At 39.5% G+C, this 17425-nt stretch overlaps 1 protein-coding gene across 3 annotated transcripts in view; it reads right to left on the reverse strand.

The window, feature by feature from the left end:
- The window catches only part of htr4 (5-hydroxytryptamine receptor 4), a 187131-nt gene extending 174976 nt beyond the window's left edge, over positions 1–12155 (reverse strand). The window contains exon 1 of one of the 3 annotated variants that reach the window (XM_067600022.1): positions 11567–12155. The gene's annotated coding sequence lies outside the window, so the exon portion shown is untranslated. The remainder of the gene's footprint in view (positions 1–11566) is intronic. The other 2 variants (XM_067600019.1, XM_067600021.1) reach the window with 2 other exon arrangements.
- Positions 12156–17425: the final 5270 nt, after the last annotated feature.

Consider the following 17425-nt stretch of genomic DNA (forward strand, 5'->3'; position numbering starts at 1 on the left):
GAAATAACCTGAATGGTTGGGTTAAGAGCCGGGCGGTAAATGGCATTCATAATGCTTTTACAATGTGTCTCCTATCCGTACATACTTATGGCAGTTGAGCTAAAACGCTAACCTGGATAACACAGCAGATCAATAAGGGGGAAATGAAAGGGAAGTTTCCTAATTTTAGCCTGCATTTCATTTAAAACGGTTAAAACATGCGCAACGATACACAGGTAAAGCCGTTAACACAACTGCATGTGCACAACCACCATAAGAAGTAAAGAAGAAAATTTTGTAAAAAGATGTGAAAGAAGTTAAAACAAGCTCACCCTTGGAAAGAAAAAAAAGTACTTTATGACATGAAGTTGTTCTCCTTGCTAACAATGCATTAACGCCACTGACGATGTTATAAGTTTATATGCAGGACCGACTACAAACAAACTGAACCACAGTTTGGATCATAAGAAGCAGAAAAAGCATTCATATTACCACGTTTTCTGTTGCTGTGAAAGCCTCTTTAAGCTCCATTCCTGTGAATTTTGTCTTTTTCACTGGGCTTCAGATGATTATTTCTCAGCCAGAAGAACTTGGTGTGGCTCCACCCATTGATGAATACCTAAACCAGTTAGATAATATCTGCCTCCAGAGTAGCTGAGCTGCCTCTGAGAAACGTTTGTGTTACTGAATCAGCAGAGTTCGGTGTAAACAGCTTTAAAAGAAAACATTATCGAAGGCTTATTTAGGAGGAGAGCAGGAAAACATTTAGGTGGCAAGATCCAATTAATCTACATCAGAGAGTCATTTTAGAAATTCTGCTCTGCTCGATTCATTATCGCGGCCTACGAGGATACGCACAAACACATTACACACCACAAAAAGATACAGCCAGACGTATGCATAAACATAGACAAATACAAGAATGTGATTCATACACACACTTAACAAACTGAATCAACAGCTTGCTCATAGTATACTCAGACTTTCATTATCATTACACGTGCTCATGTTGAAACAAATGCATGAAACAGATGCTAAACGTCTGCGTCAGAGTGCGGGAAATGACTTACAGCACAGTTCAGTGGTCACTGCACCTCCACAACAATAAACAGTTATATGCTCCAAAGTTTTAATTGTATACTCCAAAGTAAAAGTGTTGTATTGTATTGACAATGGGAAGACTTCCCTGTCTCACTCCTTACTGCAATAATGCAATTATTTACAGCCAATGTAATATCATTTACTGTGACAGAAAGTGGTTTTGCAGGATGTGTGTTGAACAAGAAGCTGATTACGGAGGCTTTCTTCAACCCCCCCCCCCCTCCAGTCCGGTCAAAAAAATGTGTTTTACTTCTTGCTCCTTCGGTTGGATGTTTGAGCTTCACCGAGCAGAACGATCGACACTAAAAGGCTGTTTTCACATTCTGAAAGTGGAAAGTTTTTTCTTGCGCTCACCTTAAATCTGAGTTTAAGGCATGTTCCTACCAGCATGATTCGTTACATCATAACCAGTTTGCAGCCAATCATGATCCAGCAACTTATATACATGTGATGTGGAAACTCGAAGCCCCCTCAGCGCACATACACTGGGAATGGACCTTTCAGTCAAGTAGGAGACATCTTGTGTCCGGCAGTTAAACGTTTGAGATGATAAATATTTACATGATTCCTGGAGTCTGGATCTTTATGTGAGGGAGAAGAAGAAGAAGAAGAAGAAGAACCCGTTTTAAGGATATTAATGAAGTAATAGAGCTTTTGTTGGTGGAAAAGCCATATTAGACAGAAATTATTAATAAAAGCATATTTCCTTTATATCTTAAAACATTTCTGGAGGTGTTGTCTTCACTATCAAAAGTCACAGTTCAACAAAGGTTCCAGCTGGATTTTGGACTCATATGTCGTGACTGTTTTTGTCTTTGTGCTGTGATACTGAACTGAGAAATCCAGTAAAGGAAAAATGTATAAATCATCTCTTAATTTGAGTTAATTCACTCTCGCTCTCTTTTTTTGTCTCGGTCCGTCTCTCTCTCTCACTCATTCACTGTTCTGGCCCGGCTAGTCTCCCTCCCTGTCTGTGTGTGTCTGATAAACCAGTGCAGCAGATGTTACGCCTGCCTTTTCCAGCAAATCCTACAGTATAAATATCCCACACACACACACACACACACACACAGTGCCACTCTCAAATGTGTCCTCACAAAGATAGACACACACACACACTAACAAAGAGAAATATTAAAATAATAATAATAAATCTTTACTTATATGAATCATTTTGTACAAAAAGATGCTTCACAAAACATTAGAAGACATCAAACGACAGATGCAAGAAAACAGAGACACAGAGCTGAAAGGATCCGTCGTAACACGCTGTCGTGAAACGTCTTGTTTTGTTTCTGAGCGAATGAAGTTGTCACCGCTCAAACAGAATCTCTCTCTGTTCTCTGACTGACTGCCTGAGGTGAAACATCAAATCCTCTCCCACAGCGCGCCGCCGTCTCTCAACCCTTACTCTCTCTCTCTCCTCTCTCTCTCTCTCTCGCTCTCTGCCCTCCGCTCACTTGTATTCTTCTCTCCTCTCTTCCTGTTGTCATCCCGTTCACGAACGCTCTGCCCTCAGCTTGTTTCTTCTGTCAGTGTCTCTCTCTCTCTCTTTCTTTGTCCTTCTCTTTAATCCTTTCTGCTTCATAATGTCTTTTTTTTTATCATCCACCTACAGCACTGTCTCTTCTTTCGTTTTCATGGTTTTTGTTGTCTCTGGAGTTTTAACAGCTTAACAGGTCATGTCAGTAAGTCCCTGAATGCACACTGGGGGCAACTGCAATGAAGGAATTTTCAACAGCGTGTGTGTGTATTTGTTGAACAAAGACAGTTTTAAGCGCAATAATACTGTTGAAGGCAAAACAATATGAGCGAAAAGTAGGTTGTCGCCTTCGGAAACGGCACATACGAGCACTACGAACATTGTTAGTGTCATTGTTAAAAGTGTTACAAAATCAAACCAACTGGGATGTAGAGCAGCTTCCACGCTGCTGAGCCAATACTACCTCCTCCCTAGAAGTTGTTTTGCTGCAACATCACTAAACCTAAACACACTCAGGATGCAAACCTGAGTGTCTGATGTCAGAATCCTGCATCTTGTACAACCCCCCCCCCCCCCCCCATCCACCCCAACCTCCTCCTCCCTCCGACAGTAGTACCATCTATAAACACGGCGCTTTATTCATTCGAAAAAAATGTTGCCTGAGTAATTTCTAGGTGGCAGGGTTGGCTAGAGGTTGTTTTAACCTTTATTTAACTAGTTTTACTCTAACAACACTCTCTTCTTCAGGTAAACCAAGATACACACTCGGAAGCTGCCCAGTGCACCCACTGAACTCAACTGGAGAAGTTAGGGTTAGATATTTCCTGCCTGTGACCCTCCAGTCTTGAACCTTTAAGTCATCACCGCCCCAATTAACCAATTTATTGAAAAGTATTCGCAACCTAACGTATCTCTGAAAGGCTGGAACGCACATTAAGATTGTTGATCCAATTCTGAACATGTTTGTGACGACTGTTTGGAGCAATTTAGACCGAGTCTGTTCCGGTCTGTTGGTGTCGGGAGATAATGTGTGTGTGCTGTTTAAGGTTCAAATTGTTTGTCTTCACTGCCCCATAATTCTGCTTATTTTTTTTAAACATGTTTGATATTTAGCAGCGGGATCTGGACTGCTGTGTGTGAGCGAGGAGGTATTATTTTAAGATCCACTTCATTAAGTTTTAGTGCAGAGCCGGGACACAAGTCAACACAACCCTGTTTCTCTGTTTCTTTCTCTTTCCAGCGACGAATTAGCATGGAAAACTGGTTTTTCGACGTTTTCAGGAACATGAGAAAATATTCATTCTCCAGGGATTGCCTGGCGTCATGACTGTAATCATTCTCAAAGTCAAGAGAGCTTTTTGTCATTTCTCTCTTTTCTGTCTTTATTGTGTAATGCTAGAGGTTAGACTTGAAGGTAGAGTGTTGAAAGGTTTAAAGGTACACGCAGTGATGCTGAGGCTGATAATGAAAGCAAACCTCTTGCTCCACAAAAATAACAACAACACCAAAAATCGTTCCTAAATTCTCTTTTTTTTTTGAATCCTCATCATGTCTGGCGACGCTCTGATTCCTCTCGACACTGTCAGCTCTCGCCGCCCTGAATCGTCTGAAGGACGGTGAGATATCAGAGCCTCTGTGTGTTTAGCTGAAACTGCTTCAGAAGCAGATCTGACAGCGGAGCGCGTCAAGGACTGGAGGTAATTACCTCTATTCAGCAGCTCCGACGCACACAACGGGCTGAGTGGATTGGAAAGATTTCAGCCTCATTTTGACGCCGCTCAACAGTATGCAAATCACATCTCCTGCCAACACTGAATTCCCATGTTTGAATTACTCTGTGTGTGCCTCTGGGTGTATGTATGTGTTTCTCTACATTGGATAGTCACTGTTTAGTGTGTTGTCAAGTATTGAGAATCACCAGTACTATACTGTACTACAATTTCAAAGCATTATACTTATCAGCACAATAGTCATACAGGGGTTGAGTATCACTTTTAAAGTGTTTCTGGGTGTTTTTGTAGCTTTGTCCATCATTTCTACTGGCTATGACAGGACTGTACTTACCAAGCTAATTGTTGAGATATGGAGACGAGTGACATTGCTGCATTGAAGGCCAACAGGGCGCAAAATACAAGCAGACAGTCAGAAAGTTTGTAGATTAGTTCATCCAGATTGTCTAAAGCATTGTATTTGTGCCAAAATGCCAGTAATAAATCCCTCCACACCAGGTTAAAGTTGAACCAGGAAGTCCGTCTGCAAACTGTGATGGATGTTTCTGCAATAATTTCACCTTTGTTTTCTCCTCTAACTAACCCGGAGGTTTCTTTTAAAATCTTCTCTCATCATCTAATTTCTCGCGTTTCTCGACCCTTCTGAATTTTCAGATCTCAGCCGTTAACTTGGTGAGTACAATCCTGTTAGTAGTGATAGGAATGATGGCCAGAAGTTTTCAGATATTTCAATAGACTGATTCAATAGAAGTGATGTAACTTCAGTAAACTACTTTGTACTGAAATGACAAGAGGAGCTGAAGCCTCGCTTTGGGTTTTTACTCAGAAATCATGCCTGATAAAGACGTTAATGTTCCTTATTTATTTCTGTACATTTCCTCTACAACTTTTTCTTCCCACATTCCTATTCTACTCCATGTAGTGTATTAATATTTGATTAGTTTTCTTTGTGAAAGCTGATCAGCTATCAGCAGTTTCATTCAGTGGCTCATTAATGAACCGATTCGTCAAGATATCTTCCTATGACGATGTCCTGATCACTTTTGCTAATGTTAAATGCAGTTGATCAACTTTTGTAATTAACACAAAAGCCAGATAAAGCAAACTTTCATATCATGAATCGGATCCATTACTGTAACATTATGCTGATGTTACCTCCTCTAGTTTTACTTCCCTTCCTGTGCTGCCTGGTCTGACTGCGGCTTCTACACATCGCCTGTTTGTATTTACACAACGCAGCGTCACTGGTAGCAGCATACAAGCTTCATCTAAATGCAAATGCAGTAATTGATCAAAATTGTGATTCTAATACAATTAATTATGCAGTCGAAGCCCAAAGCACTTAGCTGTCACCCTGACAGGTGTGAAGACTACAGTGAATGTAGAGAGAGAGAGACAGACGATGAGGGAAAGATTCGGGAGAGAGAGAGTTGGCTATTGATCCTCAACAGATGCTCTTTTCTGTGTGTGTGTGTGAGTGTGTGTGTGTGAGTGTGTGAGTGTGTGGGTGTGTGTGTGTGTGTGTGAGTGTGTAAGTGTGTGTGAGCGTGTGTGTGAGTGTGTGGGTGGGTGTCCAGCATTCTCAATTATAGGATCCAAAATTGCTGGATTATTGCACGAGCTCATTTTGATGTTAATTTGCATCTATTTCGCACCGGCAATTATTTTTAGCAACACAAACTCCACACAGCATTAATTCAGCGTTTTGTAATTGCAATCCAATGACATCCATGTGTGACAAATAAAGGACAGTCATGGTATGTTTAAGGTTAGGCAACTGAAACTAATGGATAAAGCTCCGGGAAAAGGTTGCCATCATCATTTAATAACAAAACTTTTTAACATCGGCGACTGCGAGCGCGGCCAACAACCAGACTGTACTTACTTTTCCCCGCAGGATATGGAAATCACATTGCTTGCGTCAGTGGCACAGAACAGTCTGGTCAGCATTATGTTCGCCCAAAACAAAATCATAATGCAGGATATTTGCATGTGTACATAATTTGCAGAAGACTGGGTTTGAATTTTTTATTTTGACAATGCACTGTAGTACACACGCTGCACTGCTTCTGCAAGCAAACGTCATCTTATCTTATCTGGTCTGACACCATTTTTACATTTGAGAGCAGTAAAAACACCCCGAACACCTTTCTTTTAGCCTGAAATGTCACAACTTTTCCTAAAGTGACACAGAATGTACAAAAATATAGAGAAATATTGCAACTTTTTTTTTATTTTTGTGCAGCTCATACACATTTTTGTATTTGGAAGGGTTAAATTTGACCTGTTTCTAGATTCAGAAATCACCATTCAAAGATGTTGCATCCTTCATATTCAATAAAATTAACCGGCAATTATGTTCTCCAGTTTTTAGGACCATAATCTAATGTTATCCAAAAATAAATAGTGTAAAACCTAAAGAATACACTCCCTCTGCTCTCTGAAAGCTTAATTAAGTGTTACAAGCATATTGCACTCTAAAATGACGCCAACCCTAACATTGCAACGACCCGTCTCATCTGTCTAAAGGCTTCAAATCTCTGTGACTTGCCACCTGTTGCTCCACTTCAATATATAACTATTGATTAGCCATGTTAACGTTCCTAGATCTTTATTATTGTAGCGTTCTTAGCTATCTCATGATGTACCATTGGACTCACCATCCATGTCTGAAGTCACACTGTAAAAGTCCCCTGAATGTACTGTACATAAAAGTGCTGAGTGTCAGTATGTTGAGAGTGTCAGCTGCTCGTGTTCAGTACCATGTGTACCAGTCTGTGTTTTACCAAGCTAATCGATACCAGAATCACGTTCTTTGACATCAGTATTGACTGTTAGATACAGCACTATCACATCAACGCCTTCATCTTGCAAAGTGATCACAGGAACAGCAGGATGTTAAAAGAAAAACAAGTACAGGATAGACGCAGACTGCATGTGTCACCGTTAAGAACGTGTCACTCTCTTTAATTCAGTGTTGAGATGAGTGTGCACCCCCCCCCCCCCCCCCCACCACCACCACCCAAAAAAAACAAAAACAAAAACAAACAATGCAGGTCAGCGCTCAGGCTTAAGTTCTCAAGAGACACACATTACTCATAATCAACCCCTCCACTCCGCAGCTTTATGAGGCTGCCAACAAATTTAATCTCAATCTTTTGATGTGCTGATTCATCAGGTTACAACACAGACCCCCAACAAACATAGCTGCTCCCAACACACAAGTTCAAACAACCTGGTGGTGACTGAAGTAAACAAGTGACCTGAGCATCTCGCAAACCAAAGAGAGACATATTTTTTCCCTGAAGTTGCTCTAAAACACCACAGAATACTGGAATTGCATTCAACAGGTGGGTGGGAAACAGACTCTGCTGTGTCTGTTGGATGTCTTAGCGTAACTTGATGTAATCGAATTCAGCCAGACACCATTGAAACCGGCTATTTGAGCAGATCCTTCACTCTACATTGTGCTGGAGGAATAATGGACAAGAGGCCTGCATCTGTTTCTATGCAGCTATTTATCAATTGAATAGGAACATAATTAATATACTGCTCAGTCATACAGCTGACTGACTGCAGCAGTGTCGGGCAGTAATGCATTGCTTTGTCACGTGTTACAGCAATGTAATTACTTTTTCAGTGACGAGTAGTGTAAGGGAATTTGAAATTCACTGGGGGTCAGCATGCTGGCTGTTTTTTTTTTGGGGGGGGGGGTTATTAATAATCAGTATGGTCTCTGCAGACGAGGAGAAATGAGAGTTGCAGTGCTTCCAAAGTTGTCTTATATACATGTTGTGTGTTCTTAGCCACAGGTACGCCTGCATTCAGGAGTCACCCACTAGTTTAGTTCAGAATTGGATGGTGTGTTAGTCTTCTGCAGTGCTGTGTGCAGGCACTGAGGCTACGTTAGCGATAGCTGTTGGATGGTCAGTAAATCCCTCCAAACTGTATCCTCCCTGCTTGTTAAACCACAAATGTCTCATTTTCTATTTCTACATGTGTTAAATAAAAAAGATACGTGTGTTTGTGTGTGTGTGTGTGTGTGGGGGGGGAGTAATGTGTAATCAGTCATTAATTACAATTTTCAAGTAACTTGCCCAACACTGCTTGTCCACTCAAATGCAGCACACTATAAAATAATAACTGGCCAGCTTGTTTGCAGAGTGCAACATTATATGACCTACTGAGCACTATAAAATACATTCTATTCAGTCATTGCCCTTCATTACAGGATTTCAATAAGGTACATAGTGTCAATATATGAACTGGCAGAGTTACACAACCATCAGTGGCTTTAACCTTCTGACCAAGAGGACCTGTAAGCCAAAAATCCCCTTTACTACAGGATTTACGGTAAGTGAAATCCAACCCTGTTTCATAAGGAAATCTGTAAGATTCCCATACAGATCTCTAAGATGTTAGCTATAAAAACTTGATAAGTTGTTAAAGTTGTGTGTTGCTGTGAGTTTGTTTGAAAGTCTATATTCTGCCATCTAGTGGACAAAAATCACTTAATGCAGCTTTAAAAAATGTGATCTGTTGTTTAACAAGCCCCGGTTCACTTGTAACTAATACCTAGTTAAGCTCAATATGAAATCAATTAGGGCTAGTTCAGTTATTTTAACTGTATATGAATGTATTGATTATTTTATTTGATTGATTAAGGATTTACTTCATACAATCCTCCCTGTCTGTTTAATTTCCGCCACTTATCCCGGTCGGGGTCACAGTAGAATCAGGAGAAGTCATCCCCAGCATCCCTGGGATTCTTGGGGATCCTGATGCATTCCCAGGGCTGACAGGAAATACAATCTTTCCAATATGTTCTGGGTATTCCCTGAGGTCTCGTCACAGTTGAAGACCCTTTACTAAATGCCAAAAGTAATGACTAATTTTTCTCAAGAATGTTATCTGATCATTTCTCTCTGATCCGCTGCCAAATGTTTTTTGTTTCCTCACACAATTAAACACAAGTTTAACTGCTCACTGATGAATCAACTGGTTTACTCATTTCAGCAACACATTCAAGTATGATTCACACTGAGGGTAATTGTGGGTTTGCTCACACTCCGTGTCAGGTCAACGTACCTGACAGGACTAAATATCTGCCTCGAAAACCAAAGATTTTCCTTGAAGGCTTATTTCAAAACCAGGTGCAGAGGCATCCTCAGCCATCATGCAGAATATTCAGGAACACACAACCTCATTAATAAAGTATACAGACCTTCCAAAGAATACAACAGCACAACCTGAGCTCAGCAGGAAAGCGAAGAAATAAAAGCCGGAATAATCACAGTCACATCTGGAGAAGGACTTCTCCTTGTTAAAGTTCTCCTCCCAGAGAGATTCATATCCACAAATCAATTCAAGAAAAAAAATGGAGAGCTGCTGCTGCAACTATTTTTCATTTATCTCTCCTAAAAGAAGACGACTTCTTCTCTATCTGATACCGGTGTGTACCATTAACGTGCCGTTCCAGTGCGAATAAAAGACATGTGCTTCTGTATGTGCACGTATGCACGTCCTGAGTAAGCAGGAAAGAAAGTTTTAAAAGCATATTTTAGCCATTATAAAGCAGAACATCTCAGATTTAAACCGAGAAAGAGAATGGGAACATGTTAAAGAGTTAATCTGAGGAGTCCTGACGCCCACTGATGTATAACTTACACCTGAAGTGATCTGCATTGACTGAAATTGCAAGTACTCTCTCTGGCTGCGCTCCAATCCATCTCACATGGTTCTTTATCTGCAGGCTCTTACTGTTCGTGGGCGAGCTGTAGTGTGAAGTGTGAGCTGTGAATGATGCAGCTGTGATCCTCCGATTCATATCAGCCTATATAACGACACCATTGTACCTGCACCTTTGGTCGAGGCATGTTGACTCCCTGCATGTCTGGTCCATAAATATTACGTAATGGTCATAATCACAAAGCCCTAAAGGATAGGGCACATCGAAATTAGTTAAGTGAGGTGTTTTATTTCCATATGACATGAAGATTGAGCTATTCTGAGACTGGCAATATGTCAAACACTGAATGTCAAGCAATGATATTAAACACATAGTCTCTTATTGTCTCTTATATTGTGCTGCATTTTTATGGATTTTTTTGTGTGTGAGTAACAATAAATTTCACAGGAATCTGATATAATTGAATCTACAGTAAAATATAGCATCTTGTAATTCAATGAGAATACATATTCCTACTGTTCCTTTAAAAACATAAACTTGAGAAGGTCTTTCTGCCCTCAAAAGCAATCTGCTTCATTCATTTTATAAAAGTGGGTGTTGTCAGGGTCTGAAATTCAGGGGTTAAAAACTGATGGAAACGCAAATAAAAATCTTATTTAGAAAAGTTCCGGCTGAAGCTCTGTAATAACACAACCAGCCTTTACAAAATAACAGCTAAGAGATACAGAATAAAAAAAACACATTTAAAAGAGCGCAAAAATAAATCGAACAATACCAATAAAAAGGCAACAAACAAGCAAAGGTAAATGTCCCATAAGTAATCAAACAATATCACTCGTTTCCCCGTGAGTTACTGTTGACTTACAGGATCCAGCGGGTCACTGCAGCCTCCTGCTTCGACGCACGTAAAATGTGACAGCTGACAGTCAATCCACAGCGGATCTATCGCCCCCCCTCCCCCCCGGTTATCAATAGATTACTGATCGGAACAGAAGGCGCCCTCGAGATCACATGTGTGGAAAACTGTGTAACTGATCAATATGAAGCGGGAAACAGGGAGCTTCTACACGTGGAGGTCAAAAGACTCACAAGCATGAAAACTATGAGCGATAATATTTTTTTAAATTGCATTTTACATAAAAAAAAAAGTAAAAGCAAACTTTGACTACTTTCATTCAATTTTATGAAGGAACCCCACAAAACAAATAAATACCATCACAGACACTATTAGCCACGGAGAATATTTTAAATTCCTTTATCAATATTAAAGAGATATCGATATATCATATTTCACAATAGCTGTCTCTTAAATGTACAAAAAATTATGATTAAATTTATAATAAGGTAATTTTACGGTTTCCAGATACAGGTGACATTAAACTCACATGTGAGTAAACTCCAAATCACACCAGGAATATTAGAAGAATATTAAAATAGATTTTTTAATTTAGGGAAGGTCACACTTCCTCCGGTTTATGAGTCTCACCTTATGTACAGAGGTCAACCGCTCACACTGAAGACAAACGAGCTGGAAACACGTACAGTGGGCAAATAATCTGCGAGAATAAAGTGGATTTAACTCACCATTTCTCTGTGGAGACGCCGGGTCCCGAAAACGGTCACGACACTAAATCCCCATGAGCCAAAATCACATTGTTCTTCAGTCCGAGCGCAACTTGAAACTAGTACCTGAACCTTAACAGAGTAAGTACGGTAGCCCCGGGGTATGCGGCTGCCGCTTGGGACTCTTAAGAGTGAAATGATAAGCAGAGCGCAGCAGGTATAAGCGGGAATGTGGAGAAGTGTCCGTGCGCAAAAAGCTCGGGCGGTGCGCTCCCAGAGACACCGAGGAGAGACCGCGGAGAGAAGGACGCAGGAGGAAAGTGAAGAAACCTTTTGTGGAAGAGAAACAGTAGCGGGTTCGTGGAGACGTGAGGACAGCCGGGGATATTTTGGAGAGACAGCTCGGAGTCTGACCGGGCTGAGCGGAGTCAGCAGCAGCAGATGTTGCGCTCTGCCGCTCTCCCTGAACTCACAGCGGACATTAACCCGCTCCGGTCTAGTCCCTCCTCTTTAGCCCTGATGTGAGGAAAACATGCATTCAGTGCATACCCCCCTCTCTTTCTCTTTCTCTTTCTCACTCTCTCTTTCTCTCTTTCTCTCTCTCTTCTGTCATTGTCACTCTACATTAATCCAGAGATGATTGGTCGTGATTATGTCGCTGCGTGTGTGCGCACCGGAGTGAAAGGAAATGTGTGATTCTGTTGGTCACAGACATGTTTTCAGCTGTAATCTTTTTGGTTCTGTATTGAACCAGAGATAAAAGAATAGATGAAAGTATGTGAAAGAACTAAACGTTGATCCTCGAATTGAAAAGCTCGATATTTTAATTTTTTTATATTTCACCTTAATATTATTATCTCGAAAAAATGAACAAAATACTGAAAAAAATATTTATGACAGTATAAGCAAGTTCAAGGATGACCCAAAGCACCAATATTAAGATAAATATATGTTTTATTTTTTATTCTTTAAGGGGTGGGAGACGTGGTGATGATAAAAGTCCAATATACACATTAATTACTCAGCAACATAAATTCAGGCACATGTATTTGTTTTTTATAATGAAAGCATTTCCTCCATCATTTCTCATCTATATCTCTGATTTCTTGAATTCAGATGAATACAATACACATATTATACAACATGCCAGTGCGTCTTTGTGGTTTAATGAATCTATATCATATATCACATCTGAAGATAACTGGTTATTTCTAAGTACATGTGTTCTTTCATGTCACAGTTTATTCATTTAATTGATGCTATTAGAGTGCAGAGTAACTGCAACAGCTTTAAACAACCAATATTAAGCAACCAGTATTTAGGATATAAAGGGTCAGAGGTCACTGTGTCCTAGTGACCCTGTGAAATAAGAGTGTGACAGGTATACAGGATGTTTTTATTTAAGGTCAACACCAATACTGGAATTTTCATTATTTTCTATTTTTTCACTGTTTTTTTTTCAATTTTAAGTCTGCTAATAGTCTCTATTATATGATACTCACAGCAAAGGAGCATTATCTCCAATTTTACTTGCATTTTTCAATTCTAACCATTTTCATTGGAGCCAAACCAATAAATCAGCCAGGTCTATGTATCGGCCGATATCAGCTCATTACAACGTACATGTCAGCCGATAAATGACAGGAAAAGTGAAGTACAGAAATGTCAAAGATAAGTTTTGAAACAGTGTCACTATTCTATAGTTTGTCCACCAGAGAGTAGTGACGAGTTTATTTTTCAACTGTAAAATGTACAGGACTTTTATTTATTTATTTATTTAGTTTAGTTTTTGCTGCTTGTCTGATCCAGGACGTCAGTCTTCTGACATCTACGTCAGACTGTGTTTATACTTGTGTGAAATCTCTCTGTGATTATGGTGCCACTCATTAGGAAGATGATATTTTTCTCTAGTTTCTAATCAGAAAAGTTTTACATCTGAAGTTGCATCTTTTGTACAGTTACTGGACCGTTTATTGTTTATTTAACAACTACTCCTCCTGGGATCAGTAGACAGGAAAAAAAAATGCTGCGCCATACCTGAAACAGCATTTGGAATATCAGGCTCCATTAACACCAGGTCAGTATAGACATTATGTTGCTATATCCAGATGGTATGCTGATGAGCTACAAACACACTGCATATGAATTTAGTAGACAGATTCAGCTAGTTTGTCTGAAATCATCCTTCATGCATGATCCCACTTCGGGGTGGATGCCAAATGGCTGTGTCGATGCCTCAGACGAGAGAGAAAGGAAAATAAAGGCAGAGATGAGAAATTACAACAGAGTTTCAAGGTTAGGATAAACAAATAAGCAAAAAGTGGAGTGGAGAATGGAAAGATGAAAGAATGGAGGGACATAATATCCCCAGGCACTGTGAGAAATTTTGGTTTGTGAAGTAAAATGGATTTGTAGTAGTGTAACATCTGGCTGTGGCTAAAGCATTTCACACCATCTAATGTTGTTTAGCTCATCAGATTATCTGGCCTCAGGTAGGTTCACACCTGCCTTTTTAAGTGTGATTACACTACTGGGTTTGGATCAAGTGGCAGCTACCACGGCTTGAGGCCAATGTACCTTAAAGTACCTTAAAGTGGCCACTTGACAAACCTCAACTTTTCTCTACAAATACTGAGTCAATATTTTTTTAAGCGAGTCATAGGGGCTCAATCTTTCAATTCAGGCCCTTTAATAAGTGTGCTGGTGGTCATTTTGGAAATTATTGCTCTGTTAATAAGATTTAAAGACTTATGGTAGCTTTCATGTGTGCTGTGATTGACAGTTGGCTCTCCTGTTGCTCTCCCAGACTCCGGGACTCGCACTGAGTCAGACTATTGTGGCAATATTTCGGTAATATAAATGTTACTTAATTATGATACCTGCCCTGTTAGCATAATTTAGCTAAAATGGCTAACGTTAGCCCAGGTGTGCACCGCTTGGTGTTCCCAGTGAACTAGCATTCACTTCGCCTGTTTGAGGTAGCGAGGCATGTTTCCAGAGCGTGAAAAGCAACACCCAACACTTCTTATTTGGAGGGTCCACGTGGAAAAGATGGCGCTGACTATAAGCTGCAACTCTGGGCTTCAAACCAATGCAAACCAGTGTGTGACGTCACACCTGGCTACATACATCTTTATATACAGTCAATGGTTTGGATCAGAGTTGGGTTTGGTCACTTTTACTAATGACCCCACCCAGCTGTGATGTACTGTTGCACGCAGGTGTTGCAGAGCATGTAGTAACAGCTAGGGGGCAGTAGAAGGAGGATTGTTAGACCATTAAAATGTTCAGCTCACTCAAACAAAAACAAAAAAAACATATTTTCCCATTTAACCATCAGTGGTTTCTGGCTATGCAAATAGTTTGGGTTTTATTTGCAGAGGTTTCAAGCTATCAACTGTTGAAACTTCTGCTGCCACCACAAGACAAAGTGGGCAATTGTCATTTTGTCTGTGGTGCTCAATACTCCACAGATATTGTTTCTGGAAAGTTTGAAATGTGTTTCAAACAAACTTTGTTATTCAAAGCTTTGAGTACCACAAACCAAACTGCATTTGGTTGGCAGCAAAGAGCTCTTAACCTTAATAAAACCTAAACTGTCTGCATGGCAAATGTTACATCATAAAATGCTTTTTTTTTGTTTGTTTGTCTGTTTGGGGATTTTGTTCTCCTAGTAACTTGGACGAGCTGAACTTACAGTCTTATACTTGGGAAGCTTTTGAGTTAAATCACAGTCTCACCTCCATCATATCAACAGGGAACATCACTGTGTCTGATAACCAATTATTTTATAACAAGACCAACTTTGGCTTCATACATAACTCTTATTGAAAGCAGAAATAACAATATGTTTCATCTTAGTTTCTTTATTTTTACAATTGAATATATAAAGAATGATACCAACACTTCCATGAATTATTTTTGTCTTGCATCAGTGAGCAGTTTGAAGTGTCTATACTGCCACTGTACTTTACATCAGCAGCATACTGCAGGTGAGCAGGATGTTCTCATCACTGGGAACAGTGGTGTTGAACTCCGGCTCTTCCTTTACAGGCAGAAATATGTGTCACTAGAAACTGAATTTGAATTGCAAGAACTGAATGTGGAAGTATACTGAGAGTTGAATTTTCAATGAGGATCAAATACAGTTTCAGAGCAACAGTTTCAAGTTTATTGGAATTAATTTCCAAACTAATAATTCAATTTCAAACTATGCTATTCACATTCAGTTTTTCAATGCAATTATTCAAGTTAAACAATACAAATCCATATTATGTGATTCAAATTCAGTTTTTTTAATGCAATTATTCAAGTTGAGCAAATCAAATTCAAATATAAATGATTCAAATTCAGTCTCCAGTGATTCATATTTCTTCCAATATTCCTCCCTCATCTCTGACTTATCCTCTGACATCCCTCCATTCTTTCATCTTCTGTTCATTTTTCCATCACATTCATTTTTTGAACCAAGATGAGCCGATTTCTCAATTTGTTTTTCTCCCTCTGTCTATTTGAGTTTCTGTCTTCCATTAGTCTCTACCCTTCTCGTTATCTCTTTTATCCTGGCCAGAATATGTCCAGAATATGAATATGTCACCTTAGTTTGAGCTGTAACTGTAGTTCTGCCTGAGGCTATTCAGTGTTGTTTTGAATGCTTGAGTGCAACAGTAAGATGCGTCATTTCTGTTTCTTCAAAACTTCAGATTTGGTCAGAGGTATGTGAGACTTAAAATGTAACTCTAGGATGAACGGGCAAATAAAGTTGGAAGTCTAATGTATAAAATGTAATGTATTAAAATGTGATTACCCCAAATTTAGGCAAAATCAAGTAAGTGAATGTTATAAATGCACCTCAATGGAGCATCATTCTCTCATGTTATGTGAAAACTTGAGATATTATGTGTGACAAATTGACTTCTGCAAGTGTAATTATGAAAGTGCCAAGAAGGGGCAATGACACATATCATTTTCCTAAAGTTTTCTCTTTATCTGATCAGCGGTGTCCGATGCATGACAGCTGGCCCAGGGCTGATCAATTGTCCCACCCGAACAACAGAACAATGTGAGGAGGATATGTAATGTAAGGAAAATAACTTACACATATGTAAGTTAAAGCTGAACAGAAGGCATAAGCTGAAACTACCTTCATATATTCAGTAGAAGAAAAAACTTCAACTGTACTCATGCAGAAAATATGCTCAATATTAGAGTCTACAGATGAGGAGGGAATTACTGTAGTATTTCACAATATAAAAGTAATATTGCACAGGATGTAAAACTGTTAAAGTGTAATTAATTATTTTTCTGCATGAGATTTACCATGGGCCCCTTTTGAGCCACCCAGTGATCCCAACTTTATTTTGTTGATTAAATGCTTATTTATTTAAAAATGTACAACACGTAAGATCTTGGTGTCCATTTCAGTTGAATTAATCATTTTACTACAAACTAATTGCCACACACTCAACCTGGAGCCTCAGAGAAGGTGTCTGTTAGGCTCTCTTGATAATCCAGCTTAGACTCGAAGTGAAGTAGCCTAATCACGACTTTCTGGTTGTATTGGATAAAGATGCATGAATTAACGAATGCTACTGTAAGACTACATGCACAGGTGAAGTGGCTGAAACATTTTGTGTAGTGTAACAAACCTAGTGTAGAAGTACCCAAGAGATGTAAAACACATAACCAAACTAAAGTAGTTTAACATACAGCAGTATAAGGTGACCTATGTTGCATTAGCCCCAATTGGCTAGCATAATGGTTAGCTATTCTGTGTGATCACTAAATGGCTAATTTAACATAACACAAAGTTATAATGAATGAAATGAATGTAGATACTACTTCAACAGGGTCATTTTGAGAAGTGAATGGTCCTAGAAT

Source organism: Thunnus thynnus, chromosome 9, assembly GCF_963924715.1.
Source record: "Thunnus thynnus chromosome 9, fThuThy2.1, whole genome shotgun sequence".
Taxonomy (NCBI): Eukaryota; Metazoa; Chordata; class Actinopteri; order Scombriformes; family Scombridae; genus Thunnus; species Thunnus thynnus.